The sequence below is a fragment of the Tasmannia lanceolata genome, unplaced genomic scaffold (assembly GCF_043159265.1).
Source record: "Tasmannia lanceolata isolate RefF3 unplaced genomic scaffold, GAP_Taslan_0.1 ptg000024l, whole genome shotgun sequence".
Lineage (NCBI taxonomy): Eukaryota > Viridiplantae > Streptophyta > Magnoliopsida > Canellales > Winteraceae > Tasmannia > Tasmannia lanceolata.
The window spans coordinates 4,985,806-4,996,246 of NW_027518701.1; the positions used below are offsets into that span (position 1 = coordinate 4,985,806).

At 38.0% G+C, this 10,441-nt stretch overlaps 1 long non-coding RNA gene and 1 pseudogene across 2 annotated transcripts; one reads left to right on the forward strand and one right to left on the reverse strand.

Annotated features, from left to right (window-relative positions):
- Positions 1 to 221: 221 nt before the first annotated feature.
- LOC143857220 (uncharacterized) lies at positions 222 to 3,457 on the reverse strand. Of its 2 annotated transcripts, XR_013238527.1 has the most exons (3): positions 2,802 to 3,457; positions 1,423 to 1,500; positions 222 to 723 (listed from the first exon to the last, which is right to left on the reverse strand). It is a non-coding gene; the product is annotated as an uncharacterized LOC143857220 (long non-coding RNA). The 2 variants fall into 2 exon arrangements; XR_013238526.1 differs by lacking the exon at positions 222 to 723 and having other exon boundaries at positions 1,204 to 1,500.
- A 439-nt stretch (positions 3,458 to 3,896) lies between these two features.
- LOC143857392 (short-chain dehydrogenase reductase 3b pseudogene) lies at positions 3,897 to 6,798 on the forward strand (annotated as a pseudogene).
- The last annotated feature ends 3,643 nt before the right edge of the window (positions 6,799 to 10,441 follow it).

A 10,441-nucleotide genomic window follows, 5' to 3' on the forward strand; every position in this document is an offset into this window, starting at 1 on the left:
TAAGTTGTATTCTTGAACCTTTCTCGGCAATTCTTTTGCACCTTTTTTTTTTTTGTTGTGGAGAATGAAAAAATAAAAATAAAAAAGAGAGTAGAAAATTATGTTAGCATACCCCGGATTGTTTTGCCCGCTCTACAAATCTCAAATCTCAAATCTGAATTTCTGAAGTAAAGCGTACTTGATCTTAGTTATTCTCTCCTTCTTGTTTCGTCCAGTTTAATAAGTGGATAATGAGAGGCGTTCAATAACATGTCCCAAATGTTAGCCTAGTCATTCACTACCAACAATTTTTGTTGCTTCTGGCAACCATTCTCTTGAGTCTCATTTTAAAATCAAGAATCATATTACATATTTTTTAATGGAGAAAAGTACGGAATGGCCAAACTTTGGCAGATTTTTATGAAATTTTAAGGAGAACTACTTGGGATCCTAACCTACTTAGGATAAAGCTTGGGACTCTAGATCACTAGTTTGATGAGGTTTTTATTCACACACAAGGGTTTAGGGTTTGGTCAAAATGGAGTGTTTACAGTAACATAAATAGGCATGCTAGACCCAGGATAGTCTCACATATTCAAATCACAATACAGATTTAAGATATCAATAGCAAAAACTGGTTTAGAATGTGTAGGGTTTAAGAAACACCCAAGATAGTACGCTATTATGTACCTCGATGACGGACGTTTCCTTCCCTAATCTTGTCAGACGGTTCAATACCTTAGCCTGAACAGTACAATAACATCACATAAGGACCCTAGGAAGTGATCCATAAACACATAACTCGAAATCCAAATTCTAAAACATTCTTCAAAATCCCAGCGGGTTCACACGCCCGAACCGGACCTTCAGACGTCCGAACACATCCTTCAGAAACCACTTCAAGCGTCTCTGAGAATTTCAGAAGGAAAACCCGACTCTCGGGTCCCGAGTCCAAATATATTCAGGCGCCCGAGTCGGACGTCCGAAAACCTTCGGACATCCAAACACCCCTCTTTGGGCGTCCAAATATTGGGACTGGGTTTTTCCACGAGAATTTCCAGATTTCATCTGATTTCCACAAAACTTCTAAAATCCATATCTCCTTCGTTCAGACTCCTAATCGCGCGAGGTCGGATCCGTTGAAATCCTTACGAAAAGAGGAATCAAACAAACTCGATGGGATGCTCCGAATTTACTCAAACAATAATTGAAATCAATTCAAGATTCTAGATCAAAATCCCCAAAACTCCAAATTCTAAATCATAACCAATTGATCTTGAGTTTGTTGGAGTTGAAGAGCGATTCCAACCCCAAGGAAATTCAAGATCGGTACCGGTGTCCTTTAATAAACAAAATCAAACTTTAAACCGTATCTTTTAATCCACCAAAAACCTGTTTTAGGGTTCTTAACATATCGAATCTTGCGTAGAACGTAAATCTTACCTTGATTCGCAGTTTCGATTCCCAAATTGCGTTCTCCTTAGTCTTCTTCTTCTCTCTCACGGGTCTCCTCCTCTAGGGCTGAACAAAACAATTAAGGTTTGATTTAATCTTCACAATCCTCTCTAAGGATGTATTTATAGGCTTTCTTAAGAAGCGCTAATGAGGTCTAATTCCAAAAGACAAAGATGCCCCCTTCTAAAGAGGGGACGGATTTTAGTAAGAGGGTATTTTTGGGTATTTACAACTATCCCCATAGTCGGGTCCAAAGTTGCCAAGTATTTTACCCTCATATGGCGAGGTCCAGAAATATCCCAAGCCTCCACAAAAGTGTCCAGAACAGATAACGAAACAAAAGTCCACAATAGATAGTATCCAAAAGTCCATATGGATGCAAGGCAAAATTGAACAATAGTTCTCACAAAGTTTCAAGGTTCATATTTTGGGTAAAATAAACACAATCATAGTAAAAGAGGAGATCACATTGGTTCATAGGGCTATAAAGTAAGCATGCTAGAACCAAGTGTCAAAACAGAGATATAAAAGTCTAGAGATCAATGGTGTAATTATTGAATAAAATAGGGCTAATAGTTAACCAAAAGTACATTATTACGTATCTCAATGTTGATGTATTTCTTTGAATTCGTCTTGAGGATCAATCACTTAATACAAACAAACGACATTCATCACTTTATGGGCATAGGAATGTAAGCCAAAACACATAAATCCGAAGTCTGAATCCAAAACAAATCTCGCAGAACCCAGGCTGTTCGGGTGCCCAAACCCAAACCTTCGGGGGTCAAAACCCCACCTTCGGGCGACCCTGAGACTTTTTCCAAAAATCCAACTTTCGGGTTTCGAGGTTCATATGTGTTCAGGTGCCCAGATCGGGCGCCTGAATAGCCTGGGTTCATTTGTAAGCGGAATGGCTGTTAAACAAATGTTACGTTCATTTTAAGTGGAAAAATGGGTAAAATTTGTTTTACGATTGAAAAAAAATGAGTATAACATTTGTTTTGCGTCCATTTTACTCCTGGAAGAAAAAGAATTGCCAAAATAATAGTCAAGAAAAAAAAATTATATCAAATATTTTTCTTGAAATCCAAGTAGGGCCCTTTGACAACCATGTTTCTAGGCTAATATATTAATTAGGGAGTGATCCCTTCGAACTAAGCAATCATAATTGTTATAAAAACAAGGTAGTGCCTCTGTCATTTCCTCAAGAAAAAAAATATTGGGAAGACATTACACTATTCCTTAAAATTTGGGCCTCATTTTATATATGTGCCATGCACATGGCTAGACCCGGCAAACGGGTAACCCGCACGGGTAGGGGTACGGGTAGCGCGGGTACGGGTATAACGGGTAAGGGTAGAAATTACCTGTGATTCTACGGGTAGCCGTTTGACGTACCCGGACCTTACCCGGGCGGGCCGGGTATACCCGCGGGTTACCCAGCAACTTCAAGCAGATCGGCGCCGCGGAGGACAGTTTAGCTTTGTCTATGTTTTGGTTTTCATGGCTGAGGGAGGATTTGGCTGCTTCAGCCACCAACTTAGCACTGGAGAAGAGATCAGTTGTGGAGTGCTTTTGGTGGGAGTGGAGGGGTTTGTTGTGAGTATTTGAATCCATTAGTAAGTAGGAAAAGGGAGAAATAAAGGTTATGGGTTGTTGGATTTGATGAGAGATGAGATTATAGGTGAAAAAAAAGAGGGTTTTCCTTTTGGGTGTTGATGAGGTCTAAGATTTGGATAAAGGTGGTTTTGGTTGTGTGCTAGAGTATGGATTTAAGAGGAAATGAGAAGGGGTTTTGGTTATGTGATTAAAGTATGAAACTGAGAGGAAAGGAGAAGTTTTTTAGGAGGAAAGTGGATGATGGGGTTTTGGGTATGTGATGAAACTTGAGACTAAATTGAAGGGAAAAGGAAAGGAGGAGAAAATAGGGGAGATTTGGGGCTCTGGATCTACTGAAACATAGAATTTTAGGTAGAAAGAGAGTGCTTAGAGAGGTTATGTGGTGGATCATGGGCTCCCTGGATTTATAAATATATAACTTTTTCTATGAACCTATCCATTATCATCATCATAATTAAGGTGGCTTCTTTTTCAGTGTTGTTACCGTGTTGCTTTCTGTTGTGGAATCTTAGTCATACCCGTGGGTACCCGCGGGTATACCCGCTACGGGTCAACAATCTCACGACCCGTACGGGCCGGGTAAAAAATTAAAACGGGTAGTAATTTGTGACCCGGAACCCGCAAAACCCGGACGGGCCGGGTAGACCAGCGGGTCCGGGTCACTTTTTGCCGGTTCTACACATGGCACCTAGAAAATGGTCAAAACAAATTAAAAATAGACCCTATCTTGGATAAACCATATATAGGCCATAAATCTCTGTCTATTTATTGCCTCTTTACCAACGAGTTCATACCATCTCTCTCTCTCTCTCATCCTTTCTGGAGCTAAAAGAAGGGAGATAATGTCAGGAGCCATTTGCAAGGGGAGGTAAAGCAATATACAGTTAGAAATTATTTGCATGTATATCATATATACAAATGGTTTAGTTTTGAAGTTAAAAATGAATACTAACAAGTAGTGGTAATAAAAGTTGGGAAGTAATAAATTCGCCCCATTTTCTTCCCCGGCCACCCTCTGTAGTGTATTTATGACTACTCCTTTTACAGTGCAAGGGAGTGGCCCGGGAAGAAATGGGGACGAATATATAATTTCTCTAAAGTTTTAGAAATGATATTTTTAATGGTTTTCATCGAGGCCTTAATGTTACACTTGAAATAAAACTAAACTTAAATATTGATTTAGGGACTCTTTGGATACCACCAAATTAGATGCTTATTTTTGCTAATGAGGAAGATATTTCTGCCCCCTTTTCCAGCATTTCGACCCCTCTTGTTTGTAGTTTCCTAAAATATGCATTTTCACCTCTCTTTTTTCTTGTCTCTCTTTTGTCCATTTTCAGGAAAAAAAAAAAAGAGGGAATGGAAATGCAGAGAAAGAGGCTGAAAATATCATTTCTATTTGCAAAAAGGATTGTTTTAAGTTAATTTTAGTTTCTAAAGAAACTGATTAAGGTTGCTTTGGAGGCCTTCGTCTAAGATAGGCATGAGAAAATTATAATAATTATTTTCACAATATGGGAAATGCTATTACCATCTCTTTTTCTAACATTTTATCCCCTCTGTCTTTTCCTGAAAATGACTTTATTTTTGGAGAAAAAAATCATACCAATAGACGTAATAATGAAGTTCTTTTTAGAAAATAAAACAAACAAGGAGTAGGGGTGTCAACGGATCCACTTATGTCTTAGTCACGATCCATCCAAATCTCTTATCAGTCAGATCGGATTCGGAGTATTCTTCGGATCCTACTTCCTACGTTATGGTCACAATCCATTCCAAAATCAGACCACCCCTCGGAGGGTCCTACTAGGTCTACCTTACAGTTTAGACAGTTGAAATTCTCAAAACAGAGCGAGTGCAAACACGATTGATAGCTGCTAGGGTGAGTCGCAATGACGGCAATGCATGTGATTGATAGCTGCTAGGGTGAGTCGCAATGATGGCAATGAAGGGTGCTATGGACTTAGGGTCAATTATTAGAGAAGTAACAAAAGTGGGTGACTCGAGACATTAGAGAGAGGAATGACAAAAATGCTAAAAATATGAATAATTCTAAGAAATGCATACGCCTTACTTTTACTAAAATACCCCGAAAATAATACTTAAAGTTATAAAATTGGGAAATGATATATGCACCCCTTTTCATCCCTTGGGACACCCAGCTGCATTGCACGTGGCAATCATGTCACTTCATCCCTTCAGATGTGAAGTACATCAGCCCCTTTGCAGTCATAGATACATTGTAGCTGGGTGTCCCAAGTAATGAAAAGGGGCGCATTTATCATTTCCCATAAAATTTAAAGGCTACTTTTGTAAAATAGTATAATAAATTGGATTGGCTTTTGTTGGTTGTTTGGCTCCGATCAGTAATAATTTCAGATCCTATGATAGGGTATCAAAATGTCTCCATGAATCTTGATAATGCATATGTCTGTATCCTGTCCCTTTAAGTTTGGATTTGTGATGGACCGTCTGGGTCCATTGACCCCCCTAACAAGGAGTGCAAACACTGATAGGGTGGAAATATCTTTTCTTAAGTTTATATGCAAATATATATGCCTATATGTATAAAAGATAGGCTAATGATGTTGGCACTATCATGTTATGATAATTGTACAAACAGTTTGTCTTTTCCTTCCTAATTTGTTTTGGAGAGCTTTCTGGGGGACTGCAATAGCTGTAATCACCTTTGACAGCTGTTTAAATAATGGGTTTTGCTTACGAGTGCCCTAAGGAGCATTTAAGTGCTCTTGGAAAAATTTACACTTTGTTTTGAGACGTTTTTATCAAAACATGTGTAAATGGATGTTTCCAAGAGCATTTAAATGCTCTTTAACGCTAGGGCACTCCTTAGCCAATGGGAGAGCCCTTTCATCTCATTTTTGGCAAGGGCACCCTTCATTCTACCATTTCTCTAATTACTAACAATCCCATCTCTTATCATGATATGATATTAGAATTATAGTATGCATTTTTTTTTTCAGGTTAGAGGGCAAGGTGGCAATTGTCACTGGCGGCGCAAGCGGCATTGGGGAGACGACAGCACGACTCTTCGCAGACCACGGTGCACTTGCTGTGGTAATTGCCGACATCCAAGTGCAGCAAGGTGAACTGGTGGCCGCATCAATCGGCCATGACCGTTGCACCTTCTTGCACTGTAATGTCACCGACGAAGATCAGGTCAAGTCCATGGTGGACTCCACAGTCCAAAAATACGGTCACCTAGACATAATGTTTAGCAACGCCGGTGTGATCAACCGCAACCAAAGTATCCTCAACTTGGACCTCAACGCCCTGGACAGCCTCTTTGCCATCAATGTAAGGGGCATGGCCGCTTGTGTAAAGCACGCGGGGCGAGTTATGGTGGACGGGGGCCTGAAGGGGAGCATAGTGTGCACGGCGAGTGTGGGGGCAAGCGTCGGCAGCGAGACTAACGTGGACTACATTATGTCGAAGCATGCGGTGTTGGGGTTGGTCCGATCGGCGTGTCGGGGGCTCGGGAAGTATGGGATAAGGGTGAATTGTGTGTCGCCTTTTACGGTGGCGACACCGATGACATGCAGCTTGTTCGAGCTCGATGCGGAGGGAGTGGAGAATGCTTACTCTCATCTCACCAGCTTGCAGGGGAGGGTTTTGAAGGCTCCCAGTGTGGCTGATGCAGTATTGTTTCTGGCATCTGATGAGGCTGCTTTTGTGAGTGGGCATAATTTGGTGGTGGATGGTGGTTTTGTTCACTGTCGGTGAATGTATTTTCATTTTTTACGCTGATAAGTTGGCTTAATATTCCATGAAGGGAGTGTAGTTGGTGAGAGGCATCTGACCTAAATAAAGTTTGAGGCATCTAGCTGAAATAAAGTTAAAGGCACCCTAAGTAATGAAAAGGAAGGCCCTTTAAGTTAAAACCAATGGCGCTCTTGATGATGTTTTCTCTAGCATTAGTCAGTTTGTCTGAAGCTATGAAACAACATTTGTCTTTATTGTCTTTCTGGCTAGAAGCTTTTTCTTGTTGTTCAATAACTTCATAATATTTCTAATGATGGATTTAGTACCAATAGTATATAGCAGTACATCATCTATGAAAAGGGTGAGTGATAGGGATGTTAACTATGCTAGTGTGATAATAATTTATCTTTCCCAAGTTGAAAGCTTCTTTAATGCTTCTACAAAGAGCTTCTTCCGCTATGATGAACAAAGAAGAGGAGATATGATCTCCTGGTCTCAATCCTTTAGAAGAGTTGAAACAATCTTTAGGATCCTCATTTATTAGAATCGAAACCAACAATTTTGTATCATTGTTTCGGTTAATTTAATAAAAATGAGTTCAAAATCAAACTTTAATAAGAGTTTTGATATAACATTTCAATTTATTTTGTCATAAGCCTTTTTCATATCTAATTTAAAAATATAATACTCCCACCTCTAACTTTGTGATTTATGCTTTGAGTTAGTTCTTGGGCAGTATTGATATTGTCTGTAATACTTATATTCTGAACAAAAGCTCCTTGTTCTTGAGATATAATTTTAGGGAGAATCAGAGCAAGGCACGTAGTTATAATTTTTGCAATGATTTTTTAACAGAAATTATACAAGCTTATTAGTTTGAAAACACAAAAAAAAAAAAAAAAAAAAAAAAAAAAAAACAAGAAAAAAAGAGATGATATTTCATGAAATGGCATATGGATGGTTGTAGCTTAAAAAGGGGATTAAAGAATTATAAGTAAATAAAAGATAATAATGTAAATAAATAGATAAAATGGCTTAGTACTTTCCTGATTCGTGCAATTTGTTGATCCAGACATTGGTCGCGGATCCGACGAGGGCGAAGGAGAAGCAGGTGAGCATGGGCCGCATAGGCCCTGTGTGAAGCTCGGAAAGGATGCCGATGGTTGGTGTGTTGGCCCAACTTGAGATCATAGAAGTGTAGACACCCCATTTTGACTAAGCCCTAAACCCTCCCGGCTCGTGCCAAATCCATCCGAATCTCAGCATTAGGGTTCCAAACTTCACCCTAGGCTGGATGAAGGTCTCTTCTACCCCCCTGCAAAATTTCATCGAGATCGGAGCTCGTTTGCCTAGTAAATGGACCGAAATAGTGTGTGTAGTGTAAATGAGGGGGTGGCCCACTAGGTTTTTCATTTTACCCCAAAATCCATGTATTTGAAGGAAAATTTCAGTCATCCAAAGACCCTAAGTGCCCATGAATACATTTTTAGAAGCCTTAAAGCCCTAGAAATGTCCCGGCAAAATTCTAGAAAAATCCGACAAAAAAATTCACAAAAGACAAGCTGAGTTTGTGTAGTTATCAAAACAAGGGGGTGATTTAGCTAGTCAGGATCGCGCATGTGTGCGCTTATCAAATGGGGGTGCCGATATCATCACCCCAAATTCCCTTTAAATACCAACTTAAGCTTTGTTTAAAAAAAAAAAAAAAGAAAAAAATCGCAGAGAGAGAGATTAGCGAGAGAAACCCAAACCCATTTCTTCCGATCTTCTCCGATCAACCTGTTCTTCTCCGGCGAATCCTTGCCAGAAGTCATCCATCTCTTTCAACCTCCATCATTTTCTCTACCAGATCACAGATCACAGATCGCGGATCCCTCAGATCTCATCTAAAACCTAGCTTACCAATCTTCTTCTCCGGCGAGATTGCCGGAGCTTCGATCGAATTTTTTTTTTAGGATTTTCTTCTCTACAAGCTATTGATTTACCTTCCTTCCTGGAAATACTCCTTTCCTTATGAATTTGTCCTCTTTCTTTTAACTTTTAGTTTCTTTTTAAGGGAAAAATCTTAATACCTGCAATGAAACTCCAGATCTATCTTTTGAAAGCTTAAATCTGAGCATCGGAAGCACAGATTTTGTTTCCTTAGTTTTGTTTGAATCTAAGCCTAAACCTTGATCTGATCCTCTTCTTCGCTCCTCCTGCTCCGGTCACCTTCTCCGTTTACCTCTCCGGCAACTTGCCAAAGCTCCGATCAGTTCCAATCAAGGAAGAAACTTAAAAAAAGAAAAGAAAAGAGGATCTATGGAAAGCAAGCTTCAGATCCACATCATCTTGCATTGATCTGCACTTCTGAGTCTCGGATTGAAGAAGCTATACATCTTTGGAGTGATTTTTTCATCAATCTTGTTTGCAAAAAGGTATTCTCTAATTTTATTTTATTTTATTTTATTTTTTATTTTTTCTGTTTATATTGGCTGGAATTAGGATCTGTGGATAGATGAATTGGATTTATTTTTTTAATTTTATCAATGAAATGAATGGATAAATGTTCTAAAATGTGGATAATTAAAATGATGATGTTTTTTTTTTATTGTATGATATTTGAATAAAAGCACTGTGTTCTAATATGTACATATTAGATTTTTGATATACACTTCATTTCTCAGGATGTATTCCATGTTTCTAGTGTACATGTCATTATCGTAATATGTACATGATTTCGTTTTAGTTATTTTAACTTAATTGTGACAGTGGAGTAAAATTTGTCTGTGTTGCTTCCATTTTAACGATCAGTAAAAATGTTGAATCTCTTTGTGACAACAGTTTTCAAACAGGTATTTATTTTTAGAGATATTGTTCCTCATACATACGAGGACAAGCATTTTTTTTTTTTTACTTTATATGATAATTTTTATTTGTAATGTAATAAGGATTGAATTTCTCTTTAAAAAGAACACCTAGAAACAAAATGAGATAACGGTTTTAATAGAGGTTTTCCAAAACAGATTAATATGTTTTTTTTAAGGAACTATTTCAATGATGAGGATTTGGATCAGGCCTTTTGATTTGGATTTCTCACATGTGTGGCTCATGTTAAGATCTATTGTATTTTCATATTAACAGCATTTTTCATTAGAATTTGGATTCAAAACAGGTCCTCAAATTATCCAAACAATAGCCATTTTTACAATTAATCAGCTGACGATAGCTTTTCTTTTCTAATGGTTAGTTTTATGATTTATCGGAATATGTTTTGTATTCTAGAGAATCAACATGAAAGTTAAAGTTGGTACTGTAGTTTGTAGGGGTGTCATTTCCTCATTTCCTTTTTCTCGGATTGCTTGCGATGATTACTATAAGAAATTGGAAAATAAGGTTGTTATTTTAAAATTGATAATATGTATATGTAGCACAAAAATGAGTCCCTGTGATTTACCTCGTGCTGACATATAATTCAGAATTTGTTGAAAGATATTCAGTGTGGATTTTTACAACCCATCAATTGATTTTATATATATATATATATATATATATATATATATATATATATTTCCTTTAGGTTTGATCGTAAAGAAATACCAGTCAAGTCTTTCATTAAAAATTTAGAGCTCGTCAAATGGTTTTTCATTGGAAAATTTTGAAATTTGTCATACCTTTTCATTTT